This window comes from Saccopteryx bilineata, chromosome 6, assembly GCF_036850765.1.
Source record: "Saccopteryx bilineata isolate mSacBil1 chromosome 6, mSacBil1_pri_phased_curated, whole genome shotgun sequence".
NCBI classification, from domain to species: Eukaryota; Metazoa; Chordata; class Mammalia; order Chiroptera; family Emballonuridae; genus Saccopteryx; species Saccopteryx bilineata.
Genome location: NC_089495.1, coordinates 41,107,444 through 41,123,021, shown reverse-complemented (window position 1 = coordinate 41,123,021; position 15,578 = coordinate 41,107,444). Strand labels below are relative to the sequence as shown.

Below are 15,578 nucleotides of genomic sequence, written 5' to 3'. Positions count from 1 at the left end.
TTGGATTTCTACACTATAAAATGGGGACGGAGTGGGAGCTTGCTCTCTTGGTTCCTGAGGTTAGCATGAGAGAAAGAGTAGAGCCAGCAGTGGAAAGAGACCACATGGAGGAGGCCAGGAAAAGCAGCCAAGATGGCAGAGTGCTGAGTGAGATGCCAGTTTGTACAGAGTTTGTATCTGGGATAAGGAAGGAGATGGGGAACTGAGAAGAATAAGGCTGGTGAGCTAGAAACCTTTGATTCTAGGAAACTCGAATAAGTCAGTGGCTTTGTGAGCACTGAATATGATTGGGTTTTGGAGCCCAGTGTGTGTTTTTACTTGCCCGCCGGGTGCAAGCTAGGATTAAAGACTATGGCCCACCAGTTAGTGGCTCCGTTGTTTCTTTACCGACTGTCTGAATCCAATGCAAACCTACATGGGCCAGGCGGCTGCTTTGATGGTGGCCCTGGCCCTGGCTTCTGGCTTTACAGTGGGAAAACACTTCCCTTTCCATTCAGGGCTCCCAAAGCCACTGACTTATCCGAGTTTCCTAGAATCAAAGGTTTCTAGCTCAGTAGCCTTATTCACCTCTGTTCCCCATCTCCTTCTCTCTGCACAAACCCTGCACAAACTGGTTTCTCCTTCAGCACTCTGCCATCTTGGCTGCTTCTCCTTTCCTCCACATGGCCTTTCTCTGCTCTCCTCCAGCATGGACTCCTCTGCCCCATTTTATAGTGTAGAAATCAAAACCTTTAACCCAATATATAAACAAGGAAGTCTCTGATACAAAGTCACTTATCTGAGGTATAATGGGATTCCTCATGAGAGTGCACCACCCCCTATCATGCAACAGTCAAGGGTATGGGGAAAAGCTTAGTTTTGAAAAGATCTTAGTATTAAAAGACTGGGAAAGGCTTAGTCTTGAAACTAAGCCTTAGGCTATAACTACCCTGCCGGCTTAAGGCCTGTCCCTCACACTTAATGCAAATTACTGTGTAAGGGAGCAAACACATATAATATTTACAAACTTGTTTGACCAACAATAAGCATAGGCAATTCTCCATCAAATTTCCACTGACTACATTGAGTGTGAGAGAGATTGTTTCACAAACAAAGGGATGCAGACAGACCAGAGTCCAGGAGTGCACTTCAGTACCCACCCACTGATAATTAGCAGACAGTATTTGGGAATTCTCTAAGGGAACATCAGAGGATGATGGAAATGTTCTACATCTTGTTTTGGTTCGTGATTACTTAGGTCAAAAATCACATGAATGCTTAAGATATGTGCACCTTATTAATACAAATTTTTAATAAGTGTGTGTAAATAGAGAAATAAACCACTTTATAGAAATACTTCAGTAACTCAAACTGTCTGCAATAATAAGATGTAATTTATTATCAGTCTTTTAATTGTGTTCATATCATAATCTACTTTTTTCTAGATGAGAGGGGGGAGATAGACAGACTCCTGCATGCACCCCTACCAGGATCCACCCAGCAACCTCATCTGGGGAAGATGCTCAAGTACCAAGCTATCCTCAGTGCCTGAGGCTGACACTTTGACCAACCAAGCCACTGGCTGCAGAAGGGGAAGAGTAAAAAAAAAGGAGAGAGGGAGGGGGAGAGAAGCAGATGGTTGTTTTTCCTGTGTGACCTGACCAGGGATCCAACCCAGGATGTCCATACACCAGGCTGACTTTCTATCCACTGAGCCACTGGCCAACACCATAATCTAACATTCAATAAAATGAAAGTGGAAACTCAAACAGAAAAGATATACACAGTAGTTTCTTTTTTAGTTTTTAATTCAGCAAATATTTACTGAACACCTAAGCTAACTTCTGAGGGTGAGCTAGTGAGCAGTGAGCACAGCAGATATGGTCTCTACTTGTCTTATAGACAAGTGAACAACCCAGTAGATTTTAAAAAGCTAAAATAATTGTTTGCCTAACCTTGGTGGCACAGTAGCCAGAGCATCAACCTGGGATGCTGAGATCACAGGTTGGAAACCCTGAGGTCACTGGCTTGAGCAAGGGTTCAACCAGCTTGAGTGCACGCAGACTGACCAGCTTGAGCATAGGGTCACTGGCTTGAGTGGGGGATCATCAGCATGATCTCATAGTTTCTGGCCAGAGCCCAAAAGGCACTGGCTTGAAGCCCAAGGTCACTGGCTTGAACCCAAGGTTGCTGGCTTAAACAAGGGATCACCGGCTCAGCTAGAACCCCCTCACCCCCATCAATGCATATATGAGAAGCAATCAATGACAATTAAAGTGAAGCAACTGTGAGTTGATGTTGCTCATCTCTATCCCTTTCTGTATCTGTCCCTGTCTGTCTCTCTTTCTTGCTAAAAGTAAGATTTTAGAAAAGCTAAAATAATTTTTAAAGATTTTTTTCCTGAGTTATTTACACTAACTTTCTTTTTTGTTTTATTTCTTTTTCATTATTTAAATGTAAGAATTAAATTTAATGAGGTGACTTTGGTCCATAGGGAGACATAGTTTTCAGGTTTATCCTCCATGGCACATGAAGTTGTGTGTCCATCACCCAAAGTCAAACAAACCATCCTCTGTTACAGTATGTTTGGCACAAGTTAATAGATAAAATATTAAAAATCCCATACACACATGCATTTATAAATGGTATGATGTGTCTGCAATATTCAGGTAATCACTTCCATTTTCTTTATTTATTGTAAATGAATATACTGTTGCTAATGCTTTATAAAATTGGTTTTAATATTAATATAATTAAGATATATAGATCCTCTTTGAAAATTCTAACCTATACATCATTTAAAAAAACTGTTCTTTCTAATAGCATTAGAATACTCATTTGCAGTTGAGAAAACAAAGTGATTTTAATATTTTGTCTAATATTACTGGTTTAAAAAACAAAAGAACTCAGAAGGTTTTGTTCTGCTATAACCTATATTTCTATAAATGAAATTTTCAAGAAATGTATGCATATTAATACTTCTTGTTTTGAATAAAAAAGCAAGAAATTGAAGAGTACACTGAAAAGCCTATATTTGCTTGTATGTTATCTTTTGGTTTCCTTTATGCAAGAATTCTATTTTGTTTGTGTACTCTGTGTAACTCTTAGACATCCAAATGTTTATGTGTGCAGCATTATTTTTAAATTTGAAGTCATCACATATATTTCCACATCTCTATCTCTATACATATGTCCGTATGTTTTCTAATATGTAAACTGAAAGTAATATGATGAACTAATTTATTTACTCTTTTATTTATTTATTTATTTATTTATTTATTTATTTATTTTAACAGAGGCAGAGATAGACAGGAACAGACAGACAGGAACGGAGAGAGATGAGAAGCATCAATCATCAGTTTCTCGTTGCGACTTCTTAGTTGTTCATTGATTGCTTTCTCACATGTGCCTTGACCGTGGGCCTTCAGCAGACCGAGCAACCCCCTGCTAGAGCCAGCGACCTTGGGTCCAAGCTGGTGAGCTCTTTGTTCAAGCCAGATGAGCCCGCGCTCAAGCTGGCGACCTCGGGGTCTCGAACCTGGGTCCTTCCACATCCCAGTCCGACGCTCTATCCACTGCGCCACCACCTGGTCAGGCTATTTACTCTTTTATCTACTAATATTTATTACGTAATTGCTGTGAGCTGAGCATTGTGTTGAAATATATAAAGAAAAGATAACCTCATAGAAATCCTTGTCAAAACTCTATTACTTGTTTTGAGAAACAGGTGGGGAAAAAAATCTAAAAGGCAAAAACTTTATAATAAAAATTATAAGGAAAATGATAAAGACTTAGAAGAAAGATATTTGAGCAATAACTCATGAGTAACGATAATCTTCTTAGGAGAAAAGAAGTCCAAATAATATTTAAAATTAGCTAGAGGAGGAAAAACATCTTGGATCTGTAATTTGAAAAGTATTCCTAAATCCCAGGTTAATTTTAGGGCCTGTCCTGATGTCATTCCTGAATTTCAAGAATAAGAAAAATACAGTACAACTTTGTGATGGGAAAATAAAATAAGTGGATTAAAACAAAATCCAGTTCTTTATGAAAAAGCCTGGCAAATAGATCTCAGTAGAACAATATAAGGTCAGGAGCCGCCATCGTGGCCATTCACATGCAGGTTCCCATTAGATTTGAACAGTTGGTAAAGAAACAATGGAGCCAAAAACTGATGAGCCATCATTTTTAATCCTAGCTTGCACCTGGCGGGCAAGTAAAAACACACACTGGGCTACAAAACCCACTCACATTCAGTGCTCACAAAGCTACTGACTTATCCGAGTTTCCTAGAATCAAAGGTTTCTAGCTCACCAGACTTATTCACCTCTGTTCCCCATCTCCTTCCTTCTCCCTGCACAAACTCTGCCCAAACTGGCTTCTCACTCAACACTCCGCTATCTTGGCTGCTTCTCCTGGCCTCTTCCACGTGGCCTTTCTCTGCTCTCTGCTCTCTAATGCTAATCTCAGAAACCAAGAGAGCAAGCTCCTGTTCTGCCCTCATTTTATAGTGTAGAAATCAAAACCTTTAATCCAATATACAAAATAAGGAAGTCTCTGATACAAAGTCACTTATCTGAGGCATAACTGGATTGTACCACCCCACATCAAAAAGGGTGGGAAAGGCTTAGTCCTAAAACCAAGCCCCAGGCTACAAGAATCCTGCCTGTCCACAGCCTGCATCCAACACACATTAATATCACCTGGGCGATGGCCTCCATGTGGACAGTGCCATCTTTAACAAAGTGAGCATAATATATTTTATCTGTCCAACGAACAATATTATAAACTTTGGAGAGATCAGGACTAGAACCAAGAACATGGTGTGTAGGGCCAGTAGCCATGGCCACCATCACAGCCGCCTGGCCCATGCAGGTTCTCATTTAATTCAGACAGACGGTAAGGAAACAACAGAGCCAAGAACTGGTGGGCCATCCTTTATTCCTGCTTGCAACCAGCGGGCGAGAAAATACACACAGTGGAAATACACTTCCCTTTCCATTCAGGGCTCCCAAAACCACTGTCTTTCTCTGTTTTTTTCCCTAAAATCAAAGGCCCAACAGTCTTACTCAGTCCTTCTGCACATCTCCATTTTGGCTGCCTCTTTGCCTGCAACCATGCGGCCTCTCTCTCCTGCAACAACGTGATCTCTCCTCCTCTTCTAGAATGGACTCCTAGCTCCTCCTTTCAAAACTTTTCCCGGGGACAACCCCTCCTTCAACACAGATTAGCATAACCAAGTCCCTTCCCAAGCAGGAAGGTAATTAATATTATCACCTGGGTGGTGGCCATTCATGTGGGCAGCACCATCTTTTTTTATTTTTTTTTATTTTAATGGGGTGACATCAATAAATCAGGGTACATATATTCAAAGAAAACATTTCCAGGTTATCTTGTCATTTAGTTCTGTTGCATACCCATCACCTAAAAAGAGATCATCCTCCGTCACCCTCTATCCAGTTTTCTTTGTACCCCTCCCCCTCCCCCTCTCCCTCCTTCCCTCCCCCCACCCCCCCCCGTAACCACCACACTCCTGTCCATGTCTCTTAAGTCTCATTTTTATGTCCCACCAATGTATGGAATCCTGTAGTTCTTGTTTTTTTCTGATTCACTTATTTCACTCCGCATAATGTTATCAAGAATCCACCATTGGCAGCACCATCTTTAATAAAGTGAGCATAAAAATTACAGTTTACAAACTTATTTGCCCAACAGGGTGGCAAGGCAAGACTGTGTCCATCTACTAGGAAAAATAAAAATAGTCTTGGAATTTCAAAGTTCAGGAAGCATTCTGCCTGAGCTTTGTAGGGAATGATCCATCTAACCTTGAACCCTCAATGACTTGGATTGGGGAACTTCAGTGAAAAGCCCTGAATGAATGTCTCTTGGATGCTGTAAAGCCAGAGGCCAGGGCCACCATCAGAGCAGCCCAGCCCATGCAGGTTCGCATTGGATTCGGACAGTCGGTAAAGAAACAACGGAGCCACAAACTGGTGGTCCATAGTCTTTAATTCTAGCTTGCACCTGGCGGGCAAGTAAAAACACACACTGGGCTACAAAACCCACTCACATTCAGTGCTCACAAAGCTACTGACTTATCCGAGTTTCCTAGAATCAAAGGTTTCTAGCTCACCAAGCTTATTCTCCTCAGTTCCCCATCTCCTTCCTTATCCCAGATACAAACTCTACACAAACTGGCATCTCACTCAGCACTCCGCCATCTTGGCTGCTTCTCCTGGCCTACTCCACGTGGCCTCCTTCTGCTCTCTGCTCTGCTCTCTCCTCTAATGATAATCTCAGGAGCCAAGAGCGCAAGCTCCCTTTCTGCCCCTATTTTATAGTGTAGATTCAAAACCTTTAATCCAATATACAAAATAGGGAAGTCTCTAATACAAAGTCACTTCTCTGAGGCATGATTGCATTGTACCACCCCACATCAAAAAGGGTGGGAAAGGCTTAATCCCAAAACCAAGCCCCAGGCTACAAGGATTCTCAACACACATTAATATCACCTGGGTGATGGCCTCACGTGGGCAGCGCTATTTTTAACAAAGTGAGCATAATATATTTTATCTGCCCAACAGATGCAAACACCAAGAAGCTGTGTGAGTGAATAATGACCTTTGTGCAAACACAAAGGAATACAGGTAAACAGGCTTTAGAAAATTGGCATAGAGGTATAACTAGATTGCCCCTTCCTTTGTGCTTGTTAACTAGCAAAAGAAAGGGATGTACTGCCCCAAATTAGCCCTTTCTCCAGGTCAACAAAGTTGCCTTTAGTCATTCTTTCCCCTTATCACCAGTCCTCCCTGTCTTGTAATCCTGTTACCTCTGTTCTGCTTCTGATAATAAAAACTAAGGAAGAAGGAAATTCAGGAGGTCTTCTTTGCCTCCCTTGACAGGCTTTCTCTTCTTCTCAACATAAATTTGTGACTTGAGTAGGTTTCTTCCACACGACACTGGTAGTTCCCAGCAGGCAGTAGTACTACAGTGCTGGTCTTGGCTTATTGGCTCTAAACTTATGCCCTTTCCTTCCCCAGGGTCTGTGTCTTCAAACCAAGTTTTCCAGGACCTCTTGCCTACCAGCTTCTCAAAAACTTCCAAAAATAGGAGGTCCTGACAGGAGAAAGGTAAGTAGCAGGAATTAAAGAGTTAAGATATTTCTTTTTCCTCCTCTCTGCTTCAGGTTGCATCCTTGGCTGACACTAGCTATCTCTTCTATGGTTCCTGGTCCTACCATGGTTCTGGCAATACTACCTGTTGGGCAGATAAAATGTATTATGCTCACTTTGTTAAAGTGGAGCTGCCCACGTGGAGGCCGTTGCCCAGGTGATATTAATGTGTTTATAGCCTGGGGCTTGGTTTTGGGATTAAGCCTTTCCCACCGTTTTGATGTGGGGTGGTACAATCCAATCATGCCTCAGAGAAGTGACTTTGTATTAGAGACTTCCCTATTTTGTATACTGGATTAAGGGTTTGGATTTCTAATGGGGATGGAGCGGGAGCTTGCCCTCTTGGTTCCTGGGATGATTAGCATGAGAGAGAAGTAGCAGAGCAGAGAGCAGAAAGAGGCCATGTGGCCAGGAGAAGCAGCCAAGATGGCGGAGTGCTGAGTGAGATGCCAGTTTGTGCAGTTTGACGCTGGAGAAGGAAGGAGATGGGGAACTGAGGAGAATAAGGCTGGTGAGCTAGAAACCTTTGATTCTAGGAAACTCGGATAAGTCAGTGGCTTTGGGAGCACTGAATGTGAGTGGGTTTTGGAGCCCAGTGTGTGTTTTTATTTGCCCTCCGGGTGCAAGCTAGGATTAAAGACTATGGCCCACCAGTTTGTGGCTCCGTTGTTTCTTTACTGACTGTCTGAATCCAATGCGAACCTGCATGGGCCAGGCTGCTGTGATTCTGGCCCTGGCCTTGGCCACTGGCTTTACACTACCTCATGTCCTTATCTCTCCAGTCATAATTGCAATAGTTGCTTCTTGATACTGCTATTCAATGGGCTGCTTCATCCCTCCCCACACCTTTGTCACTAGTTTCCTGTGATTGGTCTTTCAACTACTGAACTGCCTCACATGGGCTCTGTTTCATTGACAAGTCTCTGTTCCATTGTCTGTATATACCATCCATCTAGCAATAGCATAAGGATTTTGAGAAATAACCATCAAATAGAGCAGATATCTCAGGGAACACTAACAGAAAGAAAGAGTGGGAGAGTCCATTTAAATTTATTTAACAATGAATTATGCAGTCTATTGTTAAACACTAATAGGTGACAATAATGATGAAAGTAAGAATTTGAGAGATTACTATTGTAAGGCCAGGAGCCGCCATCATGGCCATTCACATGCAGGTCTGCATTGGATTCAGACAGTCGGTAAAGAAACAACGGAGCCAAAAACTGGTGGGCCATTAGCTTTAATCCTAGCTTGCACCCAGTGGGCAAGTAAAAACACACACTGGGCTACAAAACCCACTCACATTCAGTGCTCACAAAGCTACTGACTTATCCGAGTTTCCTAGAATCAAAGGTTTCTAGCTCACCAGACGTTATTCACCTCTGTTCCCCATCTCCTTCCTCCTTCCTGCACAAACTCTGCACAAACTGGCTTCTCACTCAGCACTCCGCCATCTTGGCTGCTTCTCCTGCCTCCTCCATGTGGCCTTACTCTGCTCTCTTCTCTGCTCTGCTCCTCTAATGATAATCTCAGGAACCAAATCTGCTACCATCTGTGTGACTGCATTGATGGGCTGCCCCATATAGGGGCCCAAGATAGCCACAAGTGACCCAAAAAGGGCTGACGGGGCGCTAGCAAGGACAAATTCCCTCATTTTTGCTGTAAACACTTCCTCGTCTGGCCCACGGGACCCAGGGTTGAAAACAGCATTCTTCATACCTAGTTCCCGAAGGACCTTTACTAACTCACTGTAGCACTGCCACCGACTCATTGCACTCGGCAATTCTCCAGCATTCTGCCAGACCATACGAATGGCAGCCATCACCCATTCTAATAGGGTATGGTCTCCTGGATTGCCATGGCAGTTTTGAAGACGCTGCCTCAAGGAAGAGTGTGTGGTAATGGCGGCCAATTTCTCCATCTCTGTTCCGGAGAGCATGATGCCATCCACCCCTATATCCCATAATCGTAGTAACCAGGCTACTAGGGATTCAGTAGGTTTCTGCCTAAATTGTGCCCCCAACTCCATCAGCTCTGCCTGGGTATAGGGCCTGACCACAGAGTGTTCCATTACCTGGGCAGGAGGCTGTGGCTGCCCCTGAGGGACTCTTTGCTGCTGGGTTTTTACCTTTTTGGCGACCACTGGTCGGGCTCTCAGTGTGCGTATGGCAGCTTCAGCCTGAGCCTTCTCATCCTCAGAAGAGGAGTCGCAAGCGCCTGTTCCCGCTGACTCAAAGCCAATCCACTGGCATGGATGCTGCTGCTCCTTTGGTGACCGTTTAGGCTCCTGTGGCTGCAGGCTTTTGGCTGGAAGCTGAGACTCGAGCTCTTGAATCCTCAGTTGTTTCTCCAACAACTGCCGGTGAAAACATTCAGCTTCCAGGGTAAACTGCAACTCGCGAACCTGTAATTCTTTCCCCAGTGCTCGCTCCAATTCCAGCCTTTTCTGCCGTTCTATTTGCAACTCACACTGAAGCTTTTGACCTTGGGAAGCTTCTTGCACAGAACTCCTGGTTTCCTCTTGAGTAAAAAACACGTAGCCCATGGCCCCTAAAAGGACAGCCATGGGGAACCAGAGCAGCAACCAGTACTCTATGCCACCCATCAAGGGTGGCGGCCCCATACCAATCTCTGAACCCTGCCACAAACTACGCCAGTTGTAAGGCCAGGAGCCATGGCTATCACTATCAAAGCAGCCGCCTGGCCCATGCAGGTTCCCATTGGATTCGGGCAGATGGTAAAGAAATGGCGGAGTCGGAGGATGGTGGGCCATCCTATTTATTGGTGTCACACCAAGACACATCATAATTAAAATACCAAAGCTAAATGATAAAGAGAAAATATTAAAAGCTGCTAGAGAAAAAAAGACTATCACCTACAAAGGAGCCCCCATAAGGATGACTTCTGACTTCTCAACAGAAACACTTGAGGCCAGAAGGGAATGGCAAGAAATATTCAAAGTAATGCAGAACAAGAACCTACAACCAAGACTACTTTATCCAGCAAGGCTATCATTTAAAATTGAAGGAGAAATAAAAAACTTTACAGACAAAAAAAACCTCAAGGAATTCACTGCAACCAAACCAAGGCTGCAAGAAATGCTAAGGGACCTGTTGTAAACAGATCAAAAGAAAAAAGAAAAGAGACTCAAAAAGTCTGAGGAAACTCTAAGAGAGCTCTGTGACAACATGAAGAGAAATAACATCCGCATCATAGGGGTTCCTGAAGAAGAAGAGAAAGAACAAGGGATAGAGACTTTGTTCAAACATATTATAGCGGAAAACTTCCCCCAATTAAGGCAGGAAAACATTACACATGTTCAGGAAGCACAGAGAACTCCATTAAGGAGAAACCCAAAGAAACCAGCACCAAGGACATTTTACTCAAGCCAGGTTTCGGACAGCAGGGCAACGTGCTCTTGCCTGCTCCAACAGCCCTTCTTAAAGGACAACGGCTTCAATGGACCTGGCCCTGGTCTGTACAGGCCCCCCATCTGAGATGGGTGGCCTTGTTGGCTCCATGGGGAAAGGGGCTAGAGGTGGACCTCCAGTTAACTCCTTGGGCAACCAGCACCTGGCCACCTAAGGTAGAAGTGTATTATCTCTTGAGTGCTCAAGGGGACAGCATTTTGAAGGGCACCTTTGTAATTTCTTTATGGCCAATAATGAGTTCCCTATTTTACTACACATAGAACCAGCAGATACTGGTGTATTGGCCAATAAGGTTTGGTATGCCTGCTCAGGGCGGCCTCTGGTGCCAGCGACGGTGCTGTCTGCAGACAAAACTCTGGCCTGTATTCTGCCAGAGGGAAAGGATTTGCCTCTCTTGGTGCCACTGACAGCTCTCTCATTTCGCCCATAGTTTTTGATCTGTTAATCCTATTGCTGTAGTTGGTACTATTTCTGTTTATGCAATGTATCCCACTCCTTGCACAGTGACCATCATGGATGATGCCTGTGGTTTAAATTGAAAAGCAAGCAAAAGGGGTGGAATGTTGGTCAAATAAGTTTGTAAATATGATATATATGTTTGCTCGCTTGTGACTTATATTGGGTGTGGGGGACAGGCTATAAGCAGGCCAGGTCGTTGTAGCCTAAGGTTTGGTTTTAGGATTAAGCTTTTCCCCACACCCTTGACTGTATGATCTGGGTGGTGCACTCTCATGAGGAATCCAATTATGCCTTGGATAAGTGACTTTGTATCAGAGACTTCCTTGTTTGTATATTGGATTAAGGGATTTTGGTTTTCTACACTATAAAGTGGGACAGACCAGGAGCTTGCTCACTCAGTTCCTGCTATCACGATTGCAGGGGCTTCCCTGATCCCTTGCCCTTCATGGGAAAAGCTGGTTTTCTGCTTTTCCCTTGTCTTCTTTTGTGGTTTGCCTGTCTTGGTGAGACACCAATAAATAGGATGGCCCACCATCCTCCAACTCCGCCGTTTCTTTACCATCTGCCCGAATCCAATGGGAACCTGCATGGGCCAGGCGGCTGCTTTGATAGTGACAGTCATGGCTCCTGGCCTTACAACTATTATGTAAAACTTCTTAAAAGATGCATAATAAAGGTGAGTTTAATAACATTCTGGAAGTAAATAATTTTAGACTCCGGAAAGAGATGGGGAAATTAAAAATATTCTTAAGATTTCATCTTGGAACTGAGAGACAAAGGCAGGTAAATGTGGGAGAAGCATGCAAAAGTTATTTAACATTGATATGTTTCTATAAAGTAGGTAGAAGTTTTGCAAAGCATACTGGAACTTCCAGCTTCACTGGAAAAAATGAAAAAAATGATTCAAGCCATGAAAATAAAGAAAGCACAAAAGAAGAGAAAATAACACCAAAAAAATAATTAAATATAGTGCAACTTAAAGATTTAGAATAACTTGATCACTGAGGATACAAAATGTCAAGGGGTTAAAATGTCATCTCACATACAATGAATGCTAGACTCTATTATAAACAAAAATAGCTCTCTATTATTTACAAAAATACCACAAAAGAAGCTGACAGAGAAAGGTTTAAAGTTAAGTGGAGGTGAAGGACACACAGAGCAAATGGAAATGGAAAGAAAGCCCCAGATGTAATGTTCACATCCAATCACACAGAACTCAGGCTGAAAGCATTAAATTGGTCACAAAGAACCAGGATATGTGATTTTTTAAAATGTGTAGTCTTCAAAAAAAAAAATAAACCTTTATGCCTCAACCACTAGAGCATGCATATACACACAGACAGGAAAAGGAGGCAGCAAATCAGAGATTTTATAACATTGTTGTTGCAGGCCTACCTCTTTGCCAGAGCTGCTGATGGAGGAAAGAGAATTGCACTGAACAGCATCATTAGGCTCACAGAAGCAGGCAGCAGCTGTACTAATAAAGGACATGGCTTTCTGAGCGGAGGGATGAGAGTAATAAAGCAGATTTCTTGTCTCTTGTCTCTGCAAACTTATTAAGTGAACATCAAATTTGCATCGATGTTACAAGGCTCCTGAGAGTCACTGCCTGGAGTTGGGTACCAACCAACACTCCATGCTCATATCTTGGAGCAGATCTTCAAAAAGTGTACCTTTGCCTGCAATAGCAGTCTTAGATTAGAGTAGATGTTATATAAGGTCTCTTCCAGTTCTCTGATTCCAACATATTGACTATTCATAAAGCATATGACAGTACAGTCTCCAACTTTTACAATGTATAGTCTCTTTCTACAGGGAAAATAACTTCCTAGTATTTTAATTATATAGTGACTTAAATCTGTACAAGCTGAAAAAATAGATAGATGATAAATAGATAGATAGATAGATGATAGATAGATAGATAGATAGATAGATAGATAGATAGATAGATGATAAATAAATCTGTACAACCTGGTATAAATGTCTTACTCTTATTAGTCCTATCCACCTATAAAATCAGAAGAAAATATAAATAAATAAGAACAAAGCTAGAAAAGCAAATTTATTTTAAATCAATAGTATTTATCTAGCTAGATTATTTTTTGAAATTAATGATGATTTTAATAATAAAGAATACTGGTTTAATAATAAGAAAGATTTTGTTCTAATTCTGTTTAAATATTTGTTTCCATGTTGACATAAATATAATAATACAGAAAAGGCCTATTTGCCTTGATATGTTTTATAAAATATTAATGAACTTAAGATCTGAGCTAGTCAAGCTCCTCACTTTAATGACACAGCCATAAGATGTTTTCTTATGCTGATGTTAATTAGAATTCACTTGTTAAGTCTGTACTATTGTCTATGTAAATATAAATATAAAGTTTGTATGACTGTATTACCAAATTCTGCACTTTGTGGGCACGTATTGTAATCACGAACAATATCCAGAGCATGAAAATCTTCACTGACAGTAAACGGGTAACAAATATGTCTGCTCACAACACAAAGGTGACAATGTGTAATGGCAGAAGTTGTTCTGATATTATCCAGCCTCTGCATGTGAGAGGTGTGTTGGCCCAATTTCTCCCCTCCTTTTCTCAAAGTATTGCAAACCTTTCATTTCTACAGTGTACCACAAATGTTTACATATGGCCTTTGCTTGCAATAAAGTTAAACCCAAATATAATTATTGTAGCAGAAATAAAGAACTAAGAATCCATTACAGACCTCTAAGAATGCTTCTTGGACTAGTAAGAAATTTTTTATCACAGTTTAAGAAATATAGATTTTGACCCTCCATCTTCACCCCAAGCTGTGCTGGGCCTGCAAGTCTGTGACAAGCTGTGAACGTGGGTCTGTGTTCAACAGAATCAGGTTTGTTGAACTTGTAAAAAATAAGGCCTACTCTAAGAGATATCAAGTGACATTTAGAAGACAAAGAAAGGGTAAAGCTGATTACTGTGCGCAAAAAAAGCTTTGTAATCCAGGATAAAAATAAGCACAACATACCTAAATATAGGATAATAGTTCATGTAACCAACAGATATATCATTTGTCAGATTGCTTATATGGGTATAGAAGGAGATATAGAGTTTGTACAGTTTATGCTCATGAACTCCTCAAGTATGGTGTGAAGTTTGCCCTGACAAATTATGCTGCAGCTTATTGTACTGGCCTGCTGCTGGCCTACACACTTCTCAATAGGTTTGGCATGGACAAGAGCTATGAAGGCCGAGGGGAAGTGACTGGAAATTAATTCACTGTGGGAAGCATTGATGGTCAACCTGTTGCCTTAATCTGCTATTTGGATACAGGCTTGCCAGAATTACTATTGGAAACAAAGTTTTGGGGACCCTGAAGGGAGTTTTGGGTGGAGGCTTGTCCATCCCTCATAGTACTAAACTATTCCCCAGTTAAGGTTCAGAAAGCAAGAAATTCAATGCAGAAGTATATCAGAAGCAGATCATGGATCAGAACGTTGCAGGTTGTATGCTTCACCTGGTGGAAGAAAATAAAGATGCTTACATGAAACATTTCTCTTAATACATAAAGAACAACATAACCCAGACATGGAGGAGATGTATGAGAAAGCTCATGGTGCTGTAGAAGAGAATCTAGTCTGTGAGGAGAAGCTTTAAAAAAGAGTTAAAAAGAAGAGGTGGAATTGTCCCAAAATGTCCCTGTCCAGAAGAAAGATCGGGTAGCTCAGAAGAAGGCAAGCATCCTCAGAGCTCGGGAACAAGCTACTGAGAGTTAAAAAACCAAACCCCAGTTTTCTATGAAAAATTTTTAGAGACAATAGTAAACTTACTGCTCAAGCAGCTGAATAAAAAAAAAGTAGGAATTTTGAGCATAATAACTAATAAAAATTTGATAATCCTTTAAAATGAATATTCAAATGCATTTTTTAACTGAGAAATTTAAAGCTAAAGAACTAGTGGAGGAAGTCTTTATCAAGGTTCTATAGAATCCTATTATCTGTTGCTACATTCTGATTTTCTTACAGGAAACATAACCTGTAGAACAGGGGTCAGGAACCTACGGCTTGTAAGCCAGATGTGGCTCTTTTGATGGCTGCATCTGGCTCGCAGACAAATCTTTAATAAAAAATAATAATAATAACAAAAATATAAAACATTTTCATGTATTACAATCCATTTATTTCCTACCGCTCATGTTCATGGTTGCGGATGACTGGAGCCAATCACAGCTGTCCTCCAGGACAACACCAAATTTTTATTGGATAATACATAAGGTACACAGGTCGTTGTGAGGTCAGGAAGTAAACTTTTCTCCTTTTAATCAAGTAGTCGGCTACCTAATTGCAGAAACCCTTTTGACAAAGAAGATGGCTAAAAGAAAAAAAGATGAGGAGTATCGTACTTTTCAACAGAAATGGACAGAGGAATGCAACCTCTGTGGAGAGAGCAGGTTCTTCAGTGTGTCTAATACGCAATGATAAAATTGCATCAATGAAACAGTCAAATATAAAGTGGCACTTTGACACATGCGATACTACATTTGCATG

The 15,578-nt window shown here is 41.6% G+C and overlaps 1 pseudogene; it reads left to right on the top strand.

Annotated features, from left to right (window-relative positions):
• The first annotated feature begins 8,308 nt into the window (after positions 1-8,308).
• On the top strand, positions 8,309-14,807 carry LOC136309286 (large ribosomal subunit protein uL18 pseudogene; annotated as a pseudogene).
• Positions 14,808-15,578: the final 771 nt, after the last annotated feature.